This window comes from Calliphora vicina, chromosome 4 (genome assembly GCF_958450345.1).
Source record: "Calliphora vicina chromosome 4, idCalVici1.1, whole genome shotgun sequence".
NCBI classification, from domain to species: Eukaryota; Metazoa; Arthropoda; class Insecta; order Diptera; family Calliphoridae; genus Calliphora; species Calliphora vicina.
The window spans coordinates 51,018,662-51,034,404 of NC_088783.1; the positions used below are offsets into that span (position 1 = coordinate 51,018,662).

Genomic DNA, 15,743 nt, shown 5'->3' on the forward strand with positions numbered 1-15,743 from the left:
TGTCAAATTTCGTACCAACAAAGCATCATTTGCGGGAAGTTTTGTTTTACTTCTTTAATTTAAAAAAAAGTGCAGCTGAAGCACCCCGATTGCTCACCAAAGCTTATGGTGAATGCGTTTCATCCGTTTCAGAAATAATGATTTTGCCACGGAAGACAAAAATCGCCCAGGCCAGCCAAAAAAGTTTAAAGACCAATAATTGGAGGCATTACTCCATGCAGATTATTGTAAAACTCAACAAGAGCTTGCAAAGTCATTGGGACCTACTCAAACAGCAATTTCAAAACGGTTGCAAGCAGCAGAATTCATTCAAAAGCAGAGAAATTGGGCACAATACGAATTGAATTCGAGGGACTTTGAAAGATTTTGAATGTCCGAAGTTAACGCTATAAAATAAAATCATTTTTGCACCGAATCATTATTTGTAATGAAAAATGGATCCCTTACGATAACCCGAAGCGTAAGTGAAGCCCGATCAATCAGCAGAATCGACACCAAAGCCAAATCTCCATGGCGCTAAGGTAATTATCTGTACTTCGTGGGAGCAAAAGGGTAATATCTATTATGAGCTGGTGAAATTTGAAAATCAAAAGGGAACCTGTAGCGAACGCAACTGATTCGTTTGAGACCGAAAACCCACATGTTGCATTACCTGTTAAAAAGCTTTATAGTCCAGACCGTGCCTCTTTGGAATACGCTTCACTTCAGAACAAAGTATACGAAATTGGCTTGATTCGTTCTTGAACTCAAAAGATGATCAGTTCTTTTGGCTCGGTATCCATATGTTGCCAGAAAGATGGGAAATGGTTATAGCTAACAATGGCCAATGCTTTGAATAAATTTATATAGTACAAATGTTTCTAAATAAAAACTAAAAATGTGAAACAACTCTGAGGTGTTAAATAGTTCAAGGGTGTGGAACATTGTTAACCTAACCAGAAATAGTTTGCAATTATTTTTAGGTTATGGAACTTGATATTCTATATACTTGGTGGGAGCAAAAGGGTAATATCTATTATGAGCTGGTGAAATTTGTCATCAAAGTGAACCTGTACCGAATGCAACTGATTCATTTCAGGCAAGCATTGTCCGAAAAACGCTCAGAATATGCGGCCAAACCTGAAACCGTAATATTCCACAATGGCAACGCATTGTGGAACACACAAATACAAAAACTGAAAATATAAAGAAAAAGTCACACACCAGTGCTCTTGCGTATTCCTAGTTTTTCTCGTTAAGTGGACAACGACAACTAAAATGTAAGAGCATAAGAATACGTGTGATTTGATTTTCCACAATTGTGGTATGGGCTGCGCATCATTGATTTAGAATGAAGTGGTAGGGATGTTTTACCTCATCCGCTTTATAGTCTAGACCGTCTCCCGTCCGTCTGCTAGATGTTTCGATCAATGTAGAACGTTCTCTGTGGGATACGCTTCACTTTGGAACAGAGTATCCGATATTGGCTTGAGTCGGTCTTGGTCTCAAAAGATGAGTAGTTCTTTTCGATCGGGCTCCATATGTTTCTAGAAAGATGGGGAAAAGGTCATAACAATGGCGATTACTTTGCATAAAACTTGTGCACAAAATACAAATAAGAATTATGAAGATATTACGATAAACTTTACCACATGTGTTAATTTCGGCCCTAGAACGAAGCCTATTGAAACTGGTAAAAATCGCTTCATTATTTCACCTAGGCCCCATACAAATGTCTTCTCAATATAGAACTTTATCGTCCATAAACGCTTGATTTATATAGAAATTTTAAAATGTATAGAATGTCGAACATTTTTTTCAACAAATAAAACGAAAAGATATCCGATTTTGATAAAATTTTCAGCAATTGATTTTTAGATGATGTAAAACTATTTCAGACCTTGGCAGCATAAATAAATCCAAACAATTCAAAATAAGAGTCACCCTAATGTATATACTTACTTGAAGTGTAAGTAGACGCAGCCGTGGGTTTAGTGCTAAACATTTTTCTACAAAATCTTCTCATCAATAATGTGTCCTTTCGACGAAGACATTTCATAATATTCCTACATTGCTTATACGGCTGGTAGTACCGAAAGCAAAAACCTAAAAACAACTTTAATGCGCCAGCCAGCAGGAAGTTCACACACAAATACACTCACACGAACCTACTCAAACACAAATATCCTGATGATAAAACTGCTGTAATAAACGTAATGCGTTACGCTGCATTTTTGATAGACAAAAAACAAAAACTTACAGGGATACAAAAACATCTTACATACATTTATAGTATAGTACACTCATAAAAAGTGGCTAAAAATATCATTTATAATGTAAAATGCCAACACAAATACCCGCACAAACATATTTATACTTAAGAACAAAGGAAGTTCTTTAGTTGTTGTGAACATGGCATAATATTGCATTGTAACAGCCGCCATCATCAACCTCTGCCTTCGTCGCCACTCCCCTTCATCAGCATTTCCATCATAGTTACATTATTATAAGGCGACCACTATTTCTGCCTCAGTTCTCTATCTTTAAAATACACATTCGATACGTTTATGTAGTTTTTCGTGTTGGGTAAGCGTGTGTTTCAGAATTTTTAGTATTGGTCTGGTTATTATAACAACAAGGAATTTCGTTGATGCCTTAAAAACAAAGAAATCCTAAGGATGAAAAACGTTGCTTACTCAGCAACAGTACAAAAAAAAGGCTTTTTACCAAAATGCAACAACACTAACACTAACAACAACAGCAGCAACATCTTCATCAACATCATCACTCATGGTAGATCCTACACATCCCTAAAACTGTTTGGCTATAAAAACATACCCACTGCACATCTGATATATTTCTGAAAGATTTTCTTTCTTTTTTTTTTGTTGTTGCACAATAACCCAGTGAGACTTTAAGAGGATTGTTGATTTTCTCTGGAAACATTCTAGATGGGACATATAAAGTTCCATAACCTGTACATAACCTGGGTGTACACATAGCGCTCTAGATAAATTCATCTCAGTACCCCAACATTTTAGTCTATGCTTCCAGTTTCCTCTATGTAACACCTCAGAGTTTTCTAGTTGAAGCATGACTTAAAAATGCTTTATTAATTCACATTTTTAGCTTTTATTTTGAAGCATTTGTACAATATCAATTTAATCAAAGCATTGGTCATTGTTAGCTATGACATCTTCTAATCTTTCTGGCAACATATGGATTCCGAGCCACGAATCAAGCCAATTTCGTATACTTTGATCTGAAGTGAAGCGTATTCCAGAGAGAGCGTTCTGCATATATGGTCAGACGGGGCACGATCTGGACTATAAAGCTTTTTAACAGGTAATGCAACATGTGGCCTAGCATTATCGTGATAGAATATGACGCTTTCATGTTCTGGGCGAATCAGTTGCGTTTCGTACAGGATCCCTGGCCCATCGGTCCCTCCAAATACAGATAATTAGCTTAGCGCCATGGATATTTGACTTTGCTGTTGATTCGTCTGGTTTGCTCAGCTTCACATAGCATCTCTAACGCTTCGGGTTATCGTAATGCATCTATATTTCTGAAGCAATCGATGCTTCAGCGGCACTTTTTTCAAATTAGAGAAGAAAAACAAATCTTTCCACAGATTTTTTGGTTCAAAATTCCACATTTTCGAAGCAAAAAAAACTTTGTTGTTTAATGATAATTAATATTTACTATATTCGACCAAGAGCCGGATACCAACATAAATAGAGTTCAAAGTTTCCGCTTTCTCCGAATGTCCTATTAATCCAACCTAATGATACCTATCAACCTTTTCGGTAGCTATCTGCTCAAATTCAGGATGCTCTCCATTGTATTTGAATAGTCTGCTCAATGGCAGATTGTAATTATTTGCCAATTCCATGTGTTAATTTTTCAACTTCAAGAAAGGTTTACCATTTTGAAGGTTGAATGTTTCCATGGTCAGTCTGCCTATGATCCCATGGTAAGTTAGGATGCAAATGATTTCTAGGTTGGAATAGTTATGTTGAGTAGGCATTTATTTCCTTCTTGTCATATTTTTGGATGCCAATATAAACCCCTAGACCAGTTCCGTCATTCATTCTCGAGTCATCGTTAGAAATGTTGGTTCCTGAATTGTATGATGTGAAAATTCTTAGTTCCCCTTGATCGTTTTCGGATTACCATAATTCACTCACAAGTTTCTATTACAAGATGTTTAATATTTATGGTAGAAACTTTAAAACAGGTCAGTAATCATGTCTTACCTGTATATCGATTTGTAAAGTTGAGAGAATTGACTCAACGGTCTTTGTTTAGTCAGTGTTCATTGTTCCTCTAATGCCTACAAAATATTGTCTTTGTATCTATTAACCCAGTTGTAAGATATGTCTATATAGGAATATTCATTCCTTTTATTAGTATCGCAACGACGGGTTTGAAACTTTCATTGGAAATGGTTGTGGTGGTGATAGTATGTCATCCTGCGATGTGCCCTGATATATGTTATTTGCGTCTTTTATATGTCTCCTCCTTAACATATCCAGGTTAAGGTCAAATTGTTTAAGGGAATAGTAACAAATACATTATTGACATTAAGATCTATTTTAAGCAATTGTTGAAGATCATTATTAGTCTGTCTTTTATTAGGTGTACATTCCCTCCTAGAAGAAGAGAAGGAAATATTCCGTCTGGTTCTGCTGCTTTATAACAAGTGAAACTATTTACAACTTCTTTCACAATCTTTGTGGTTATGTAGTTTTTGGTCCTTCTTCGATCTCAACACTACCCATTTGAGCGTACAAACACTATTCCAGAACTAGCTCCATTGTTCCCATCCTATGTTACTTTTATAATGTAATTTTATGGGTGCTAATTTACAACCTATTACTAACAAAAGCTATGGTTGGATATCCGCATTATGTTGTAATCAAACCTAACAAAGGACAATTATATTGACTAAAACAATGAAAAGATTAAAAGAATATGTTATCCACCTCAACTGCTGAAATCAATAGCAATAAATTGCAATGCATATGACAAATTCTCCAGATAAAAGCCTTGAGAGTAGGTTGACGAGTAACCAGTAATAGCTTTTAGTTGCTAATACATTCGTGAATGTGGAACTAGTTTCAAGGAAAGCAGGATTGCTACTATTTATAATGCTTCCCTTGGATTTGGCAAAGGAATTGGTAATGCGGAACTGGTTTCAAGGATTGTTCCTATTTATAATGTTTGCCTTGGTTTTGGCAAAGGAGTTGGGGAGTGCCTTGTTATAAACAGAAATGTCTGCATATTGTTTCAATAGAATCTCTAAATTCATTCGTTTCAATTATTCAAATACTCACGCACTAAGACTGTGAACAAATAATGGAAATTCGGAAAAAGAATTATGAACAATATCAATAGTGCAAAGTCTAACCTAATAATATTCAATGTCTTTTCGAATGTAAGTTGTCGGGTAGTGTTTAAATGTGCCACAATTTATTGTATTCTTAAAGTTGCTTTGACATTACTTTCTACATTTGGCTGACTTGTATGGTGTTAAATGAATCCTATGCCAAATCTACAGGATCTAAACTGAAGATCTTAGAGAAGTTCAAAGGAATTGAGGAGTGCCGTTTTATAAAGCAGATATGTCTGCATATTGTTTCAATAGAATCTCTAAATTCATTCGTTTCAATTATCCAAATACTCACGCTATAAGACCGTGGACAAATAAGATAAATTTTTAGACAAATTAAGAACAATAGCAAAGTCTAATCTAATAATATTCAAGGTTTCGTAAGTTGTTAAATGTGCCAAAATTTACTTTAGTCTTAAAGTATCATTGACATTTATTTCTACGATAGTCTGGGTTATACAGAGTTGTATACATCCTGTGCCAATCTACAGCATCTATACTGGTGATCTTGGTGGGATCTTTAGTAATCGATAACATTGAATTTTAGAATATTATGAGCTTTACAACGTATTACACAGTGCAACACGAGTAAATCAGAGAGTATATCAAAATTCCAAACGGTTTGCATGATATGGCCTGAGGAAATTATCACTTTTTTTGCAAAAATGACACCGAGAACCCAAATCTTTGGGAGCCCAGAAAAAAGTGCATGACTTTGGGCAAAACTGGGAGACACTGGTCTTTTTTTTATTGGTCTTTTATCACGTAGTGGTATCCGAATATGGTTATATTTCCATTACTTAAAAAATTACATACAGTGCACAGTGGTATGAGAATAAAAAAAGAGGGAAATAAATCTGTAACTTCTAAACCGTTACTCCGATTTGAATGAAATTTCACATGCGCAAAGAGGAAGTGTAGTCGAGTTTAAGTTTTGAATTTGGACCTCATGACCCCACCTGGTGCGGGACCAGGGGTTCCCAAAGTAGGACACCTCGGGTATGTTCAATTTTTAAAATGATCGTATTTCTTCGTTTGTGTTCCGATTTAAAAAAATTAATCACACATACAGAATCTCCTCGTCGAGATATTCGCATTTGAAAATTTAATTTTCAACATTTTTACCCACCCTACAACAGTTTTTTAATGACCGCGGTTCCAAATATTCTCCGATTTTATCCATTTTTCTTTTGTAGGATTAACAATAGATGTATATATCAAACAAAGAAAGAAGTGTTTAAAAATCGTGACTGAGTCCAAAGTCACATGCATTTGAATTTAAAAAAATTTAAAAAGGCGATTTTTCGCAATTTTTTGGGGAAAAAGTACTTTTATTCCTTTTAAGTTATCTAAAAAATTTCTAAGAGGATGTATAATGAATTTATACTTTTTGAAAAGCTAACTTTACGTCAAATATTTTAAATTAAAAAAAATGTATACTTTTTGATACCTAGGGTACCAGGTCCATTAAAAAAATGACTATTTTTTATGTAAAATTCAACATTAGGGCAAAAATTCTCAAATCGCATACTCGATATCAAAATATAGTAACCTATTTTAGATGGCCCAATAAGTTTTTAATTATCTTGTAAAGGGTTCCGATAACCCCGCCCGTGGTATGGATATTATAACCAAAAACCGAAAAAATATCATTTTTGGAATTTTTCAATACTTTTTTGGGAATTGCGGGATTCCTGATTATAAATTTCAAAATTTGTTTTTATTTTTCAATTTTCAATAAAAAAATCTATATAAGTGTAAAATTTCATTAAAAAATATTCATAAATCAAAGTTTTATTTCTATTTGAAAAATTTGTATCTATGCAAAAACTCGATAAAAAGCTTTTTTTGTCATATTTTTCAAAAAAGTATTCCATGAATTTTTTAATTGTCAAAAGTTATAAACATTTTTGAAAAGTAGACAAAATCCCCTATCCATTGATATATAACATGTCTACCTTGTGTTTTTTACGTGTCAAATAAATTAGGGAAAACTTAACAACTCGCCGAGAATTTACCTATCACTGTTATTTACATTCATAAATATGGTGTTATGTAGGCAACATGCTTTTTTATGAATTTCTATGTTAGGTAAATAATCTGCGAGTTGTTAAGTTTTCCCTAATTTATTTGGGGCTCATGAGGTCCAAATTCAAAACTTAAACTCGGCTACACTTCCTCTTTGCGCATGTGAAATTTCATTCAAATCGGAAGTTACAGATTTATTTCTTTCTTTTTTTATTCTCATACCACTGTGCACTGTGTTGATTATAGGAGACCCTGCTTGAGCAACATCCCATAATATAACAAAAGCTCATTAGGTCTAAGTATGTTGGACTCTGTACTGACAGCTACCAATACTTATCCTAAACTTCCTCTTCTACTACAGACTAGGACTACATTATGGAGACATATCTGTCTATGAATTCAATATACCGCTTCCAATTTGCTTACCAGCCAGAAAAATTCGATCTAAAATACATTTTAATATTTCATCCTAATGAACTCGTTGACCACCCTAATGGACAACATTACTCACAAATCTGTTTACAATCTGCTTTGTATTTCTAATATTCTAGACTTTACTGGGTTACATAAAGCTCTTTTTTCTGGTTAAATATCTAAGGACTTCAACTATGACAAAAATTAATGGAAAATATTTTTTAGACTTTTTTACACATTCCCTTACTTTGCACACACACACACAGAGACTTTTGAACGAAATCTCCAAAAAAAAACAACAGCAAATTGACGTAGAAAAACGGCTTAAAAATGAAACTTTATTGCGTTTAAGGACCTTGAGTAAATCCCGTTTTACTCTTTCCCTCTCTCACACAAACACACACATTTGTGCTCTGGAGGATTTATATTTTAATACATACAAATTTATACGATTTCCCATGCAAGTGTGTATCTGTATGTAAGTGTAAAAGCATCTTAACAAACGCACTGAGAAAAAAAAAACAACTACTCTATTCTCAGCCTGTGCACAAATGCAACAATAACAACAAAAACTTTATCAGGAATAACAATAACAACATCATACAAATTTAGTACGTAAGGATGTAAAGGATCAAAAGGGGGCCATTGTAGGAATTCTCATCATGTTTGTTACATCGGCAATTTCGCAGTTGATTGCAATTTCTATGAGGCGTCTTTGAGTAAGTGTGTGTGTGTGCCTTTGTGTGTATGTATTGTTATTATTATAGTTTTTGTATTTTTTTCTATTTTGTTTTGTAGACTATTGAAATTTGACAACAGAGCAAAATGCATTTTTCATTACGTGACTGTAGACTTTAAAAATTGGTTGAAGTTGTTTGTTAAAAAACAAAATTTTGAGGAAAAATATAATCGAGATAAAATCGCAACTAATTTAATGGAATTTTAAAAGAGGCATTAATGTGAAGTTTAAGTAAATGGGATTTTTTAATTTCTAAAATAAGGTAAATTTTCATCGAAGTTCATTTGCAAATTTACTAGACATACAATGGGCGGCTATTGGTCTGCGTATGTTGGACTTGTCTTTGATAACCATTTTTACTTAATCTATTTGCCCTCTTCAATCACATGCATGGTTAAACTTTCAGCACATATGGTTACGCCAAAAAGCTGATCATATCTGTGTTTAATGGTGACTTAACGATATCGGAAATGATAGGGCAGGATGTGGATCTAACCTCTAACGGATGTGAGTAGAGAGAGTTGAGAACTAACACAGCCAATACTAAGCGTTTGCCTAATAGATGCAGATCCCTATCAAGCTGATTCCGGACAGCTCTATTATTTAGTTCCCTCCAGAGTTCCAATATCTTAGGATAATTCCTGACAAGTCCTTGCATATAGAACTGACAAGTACTAAGTTCAATTGAGTATTTTATGCCAGCCAACGGCTCCAGGGTAGAACGATGAGTTTTATTTGAGTCCCACTTGGTCCCGTTGAAAGAAAAATATAAGAATAGGGAAACTGTATCATCAAATGAAAATGGAGAATATTCTATATGATGAACAGGCAGGTTTCCGGCCAAACAGGAGCCGCGTAGACCAGGCCAACACTCTACGCATTATAATGGAACGATCTCTAGAATGGCGTCCTCCCCTGTACCTACTGTTCGTAGATTTCAAGAAAGCCTTCGATACCATCAGACGGACTGCCATATGGAAAGCATTGAGAAGAAAAGGAGTACCCCGAGGATGCAGAACTATCAGCTCTTCACAACGGGAATATAAGTCAACCATTTCACACAAGCGCTGGGGTGAGACAAGGATGTCCCCTATCACCTCTGCTATTCACTATAGTGCTGGATGACATCATGAGCGAAGTCTGTTCAGAGAGAAGAGGAATAACATGGAGCCTCTCACGTCAACTCGAAGATTTGGATTATGCGGATGATATTTGTCTACTCTCGCATAAGATCTAAAACATGCAAGCAAGGATAGATGATTTGGAAAGATTAGCACGCAATGTTGGACTTGAGATAAATATCAAGAAAACCAAAGCTATGAGAATCAATAACGTTAGAACCGATAACATCATGCTACAAGGCCAACCAGTTGAATACGTAGAAAGCTACTGTTATCTAGGCAGTACAGTATCAACAAATGGCGGCGCTGAAACAGACGTAAATAACAGGCTCAGTAAAGCGAGGTCGGCATTAGGAAGACTACAACTAGTATGGAGAAACTCACAAATATCCAGACGTACCAAGCTTAGAATATTCAACGCATGTGTAAAGTGTACTCTGGTGTACGGAAGTGAAACTTGGTTAGTATCGAACACCATTCATTAACAAGTTCCTCAGAATCATATGCACAATATTCTGGCCTAACAACATCAGCAATACGGATCTCTGGAACCTCACCAACGAGGAACCCATACTAACACAAATAAAACGTAGGAAATGGAGTTGAATCGGCCATACTATCAGAAAGAATCCTAACAGTATAACAAGGATGGCACTAGAGTGGAACCCTCAAGGTTCAAGAAGCCGTGGTCGACCAAAGAATACATGGAGACGCACTATACTCCAAGATCTAGGACAATGCAATCTTACATGGGAAGATGCGAAAACAACTGCAACAAATCGTGTAAGATGGAGATGCTTTGTGGAAGCCATATGCTCCCAAGAGGAGTAATGGAAAAAAAATCAGCCCACGATCCAACAGTTGTGAGTCCTAACCAAAACATTAAGTAGCTCGAATGAGGAAATTCATCCTTTTGAAGTCTATATCGGACATATAAGCCATGCAATTTAAAGAGAAGCTACACAGCATCTCTAATCTGCGATTCTTTTGGGACGGACAGAGAAGCTTTCTCAAACTCCTCATTCTGATTACTTCACCTCAAATAAGTAACAATCCCGCCAAGTAGTCACTGAGGACAATATTGTCTGTGCGTAAGGCCGAGGCCACGCAATGAGCGGCGAGCGTCAGAGCGATGAGCGTCAACAAATTAAAACATATGAAATACTACCGCTTAGCCGCTCAGAAATGCCGTTCATTGCGTGGCCACTTCAGTAGTATTTCATATGTTTTAATTTTTTGACGCTCACCGCTCTAACGCTCGCCACTTAGCCGCTCATTGCGTGGCTTTGGCCTAAGCTAGGTGTCTTTCTTGACATTTACACCACTTGAGCGGTAATCCGACAGAATTATTTTATTTTCACTTCTAACTAGTCGCTCTATTCTGCATTGTATACGTGATGTGAATATTTGGTGCAGAGATCAATCATGGATCAACCATACCATCTCAAAGATCAATTTGAATTTCCTAGAAACATCTATGATATATTGCGTAGCTACAGATCCGAATATACTCTTTCGTTTTTACAAGAAAACCTTAGCCAATTATTCCTTCGGCATATTTTGGATCATTGTGTCAATAATATGTACTTAATTTATTTATTTGTAAGCATTTACGTTTCGAAGTGTGCTGATTAAAATGCTTAAATAAATAAAATTAAAAAAAAATATTAAAAGTGTTTAAAGATAAAAACAAAACAAGAGCTGAATGTGTTATGAATGAAATACAAGTGTTTTTATCGCAAGCTTCTAAAAACAAATATATGTATATAATATGAGCTTATTTATTATCACTTAATGGGTTTTGTATTAATTTATTGTTGAATGAATAATCAGTCGGAGATCGTCAACGGCTCCTAATAAAACATGTATAAATAGAATGAAATAAATGAGAAATATAATGAAATGTTAACAATTAAATAACATTGTAGCTATAAATATGCACAATACATAATAAGTTGCCTAGGCCTGCTATAAGTAGAAGGAATGCCAGATTATTTTGAGAGAAAATCGCAACATTTGAAAAGAAATTAAGATTACAATCAAAATATACCAAGTACTCCAACTCTCAATTTTTTTTCAAATTACTCTCCCACATATACGGGCATAGAGAAACATAGAGCGGAAACTAGAAAAAAATTCAAACAAAAAAATTACTCAAAATAAACACACATACGAGTGTTGTTTTTGTTTTCACATACTTTTTTCTACTAATACATTCTCACCACTTAGGTTTTTGACAACTAAGTTGGGTCTTTGACAGGAGAGTTTCCGCTCTATGTCTATTTTCTATGTATATCGGTACAGTGTGAGCTCAGAGAAATGTCTTGAAATTGTAACTTTTAATTTTTGATAAAATAACGTTTTTTACACATAATTTTATATTTTTCTAAAAAATTTTTAGCACACTTTCATTGTTAAAAAGTTTCTATTTTGCACAAATCAAGAAAAAAATATTTTTCGAAATTCTGACATGTAATTTTTTGTTATTGTAGAATTTAATCTATAGGACAGAGTTAAAATGTATTGAAAATTCATACAAACTCAAATTAAAAACATATTTATAAAACTCTGTTGCAGAGCTGTAAATGAATCATTCTTTTTTGATTTTAATTCATTATGAATTAGCTAAATTTTGAATTAATTCATTGAATTGGTAAAATGAATTGAATGAAATTTGAATCAATTCAAACGAATTAGGCAGAAATGAATTTCAATTCATTTCCAATTCAAATGAATTTGTAAAAATGAGTTGCAATACATTTACAATTCATTTGAATTAAATTGATTTTGAATTAATTCAAATGAATTAGAAAAAAGAATTAGCAATTCAAATGAATGATTCAAAAATGAGTTGCAATCAATCAAATTCAAGAGCAGATCTCTAGGGGGAATGAAAGATTTCTCCTACCAAAATGAAAATATCCAGTACAAAAATTGAAAAGCCTTGTCCTGTATACGCGCCTGATCAATGAACACATGGTGTTTGGAGTTTATTTCTTCAAGAAGAACTGATTTTTATTTTGAAATATGCTGAACGACAAAACATATTTAATATTCAAGAAGCAATTAATAATTTTTTAAATTTTGTGACCCACGACCACCCAACAACAAACTTTTTGCTAATATTTATTTCAAAAAAATAAAACTATCTTCCAAAAATAATCAAAAATCAGGAAAAATAATAAATATGTAGTTCAAAACACAATTGAGTTTCATAAATAAAATTAATTAGATTTAATTAGAATGCATCATTCACCTTAAACAACAATAGCTTTTCAAAATTATCATCTGAAAGAAATCCACGTTTACGGATGTTTAGAATAGAGGCGTACGAAAATAATCTTTCAACACCAGCAGACGATGGTAACGGCGCATTATATTTAAAGGAAGACTTTTTAACCATCGATTAATTATACTGCATACTTAATGACATTGAAGAATCTGCTAAATATGCTGCGAATTTCGCGTCGGAGTTGGAAATGAATTGCTAATTTTTTTTTGAATTAATTCAAAATCAATTCAATTCAAATGAATTGTAAATGAATTGAATTAATTCAAAATCAATTCATTTGAATTGGAAACGAATTGCAATTCATTTTTACCAAATTCATTTGAATTGACTCAAATTTCATTCAATTAATTTTTTTGTGTGAATGATTCGCGAATTAATTCAAAAATGAGTGATTCATTTACAGCTCTGCTCTGTTGCCTGTAGAAAATTTAAAAGTCACCAATACATGTGTAATTTTGTTACTCACACATGTTTAGAGTTAGGAACTGTTTTACTAACACATGTATAGAGTTAGGTACTGTTGTCAAAGAGTCGGACTACTTGTTATACTTTGATTACTGTTACCGCCACTGTCTATTTATATTTTTAAAAGTAATCGTTAACCTCTTTTGTATTATTGTTAACTTCACATTGTAAGAATTTTGTAAACGTCAAATTTATATACATATGTATTTGTTGAGTTAAATCTGTAAATTTGTGACATACTGTTTTTTTTATATATTGTAACTATTTAAAATTCCACGCGGTTAAAAATTACCTAAAGATTTCTACTATAAATAGAGTAATGGTGTCCATTTTTGGTGAGTTCGCAATTAGAAACAATAACCAAAAAACTGTTCTTGGCCACCATACCAAAAAGAATTTTAACATAAGAGTTTTTTAACAACAACGATTAAAAGATTAATAAATAAAATTAAATATTTTCTAAAACCTAAAAACTCTGTGTTTACAATCTATAGTGGAGACCAGGAGCTTATTCAACTTCAACAACTTTAAAATTCTTTTTGTTACGTGTTAAAACACCCCTTAATCTGGATTTGGTTTATCTCGAAGAACACCAACTGGCTGATATACCGTAAGTCCTAATAACATGGATTCTTCATCTTCCTTACAGGGTCAACCACCAAATCTTCTAAACTCAAACACAGAATTCTCCACCAACTGCAAAATTTGTAATGAACCATCAGACAATAGTAACGCCATATTCTGCGACAAATGTAAGTTTGCTTTTCATTTAAAATGCGCTAGCGTCGACAGTAACCAACTTCAGCGAACATGGCTTTGCCAGGACTGTTCTACACAGCAACCAACAACCATAGATTCACCTCGTTCCGTACGTAGCTGCATTTCAAACTCATCACATGCGTCTCGTTCCCGTCGACATGTTTTGGAATTTCAACGTTTGCAGGAAGAAACAAAACTTGAAAGAGAATTTATTCGCAAAAAATATCAAATTCTTGAACAAGCAAATGAGGACGAGATTGACATACAGTCAACAACAAATTCCGTACACGAATGGTTAAACAATCAACCGGATCACACAGAACAACAAACAACTGCTGAAGAACAAACTTTTAACGAAACAACATATTTTCCATTGCCTCAACAAACTGCCGTACCAACATTGCCCACCACATCTTCATCTAACCTGCCGGCATACAAAAATGTAAGTACAAATGTAGTTAACGCAACATCTACTCAGCCAAACTTTACAACAAATGTATTAAAACAAAACACAGCATCAATTATATCAACGTTTATTAATAATCCATCACAAAATAATTTATATTCAACAAAACAAGTCGAAAGTGACATTATAAACAATAATGCAAATGCAGAAATTAACACACAAACTCAAGTACCACAACCGCCAAATATTCCATATACTGGCCCAGTGTTTCCCATGCTGCCATCGTATACCTTTCGACCAAGCATGGACACATCACGGTACACTACAACAAATCCACAAACACAACCAGCTCCGCCGCTTGATTTTCGTTATAATGAACCTACGTTTTATATGCATCCCTCGTCTACATTAAGACCAAATGTATGCAATGTTCAAAATAACCTCACGCACCAACAAATAAACGCACGACAAACTGTGCCAAAAGATCTACCGACGTTTACAGGTATGCCTGAAGAATGGCCACTTTTTAGTTCAACATACGACTGGTCCACCAATATTTGTGGCTTAACTGATGCAGAAAACTTGGTCCGCCTACAAAGAGCATTACGTGGAGAAGCTATGCGATCAGTCCAGCACATTTTAATCCACCCCACTTGTGTACCAGCTGCTATGTCCACTTTAAAACTGCTTTACGGCCAACCAGAAAAAATATTAAGTTCACTAAAAAACAAAATCAAATTAATGCCTGTTGTAAACACAAGAAAATTACACACAATTACATCTTTCGCCGTTGAAGTAAAGGGTTTGGAAACTACAATTAAAGCTTGTGGTTTATTAGATGAACTTAATAACTCTTCCCTATTGCAGGAATTAATTATCAAAATGCCATCTTATTTTCAATTGAACTGGGGTTCACACAAAACAGAATTGATAAAAAATAATAAGAAAGTAAATTTAACAGAATTTGCAAATTGGATTTATGATGTTGGTATTTCAGCAAGCAGCGTTAATATTGAGAGTACAGCAGTACAACGACGTCAGCAGAGCTTCACTCAAACAAAATAAGAAATGTACATGTTAATACACACGAAGTACAGAACATAAAAAATTGTGTAGTCTGCTATGAACAGTGCAACAGTATTGAA

At 34.2% G+C, this 15,743-nt stretch overlaps 1 long non-coding RNA gene across 1 annotated transcript; it reads right to left on the bottom strand.

The window, feature by feature from the left end:
- Nucleotides 1-14,708: 14,708 nt before the first annotated feature.
- On the bottom strand, nt 14,709-15,571 carry LOC135958955 (uncharacterized). The gene is made up of 2 exons (XR_010576482.1): nt 15,378-15,571; nt 14,709-15,318 (listed from the first exon to the last, which is right to left on the bottom strand). It is a non-coding gene; the product is annotated as an uncharacterized LOC135958955 (long non-coding RNA).
- Between the last annotated feature and the right edge of the window lie 172 nt (nt 15,572-15,743).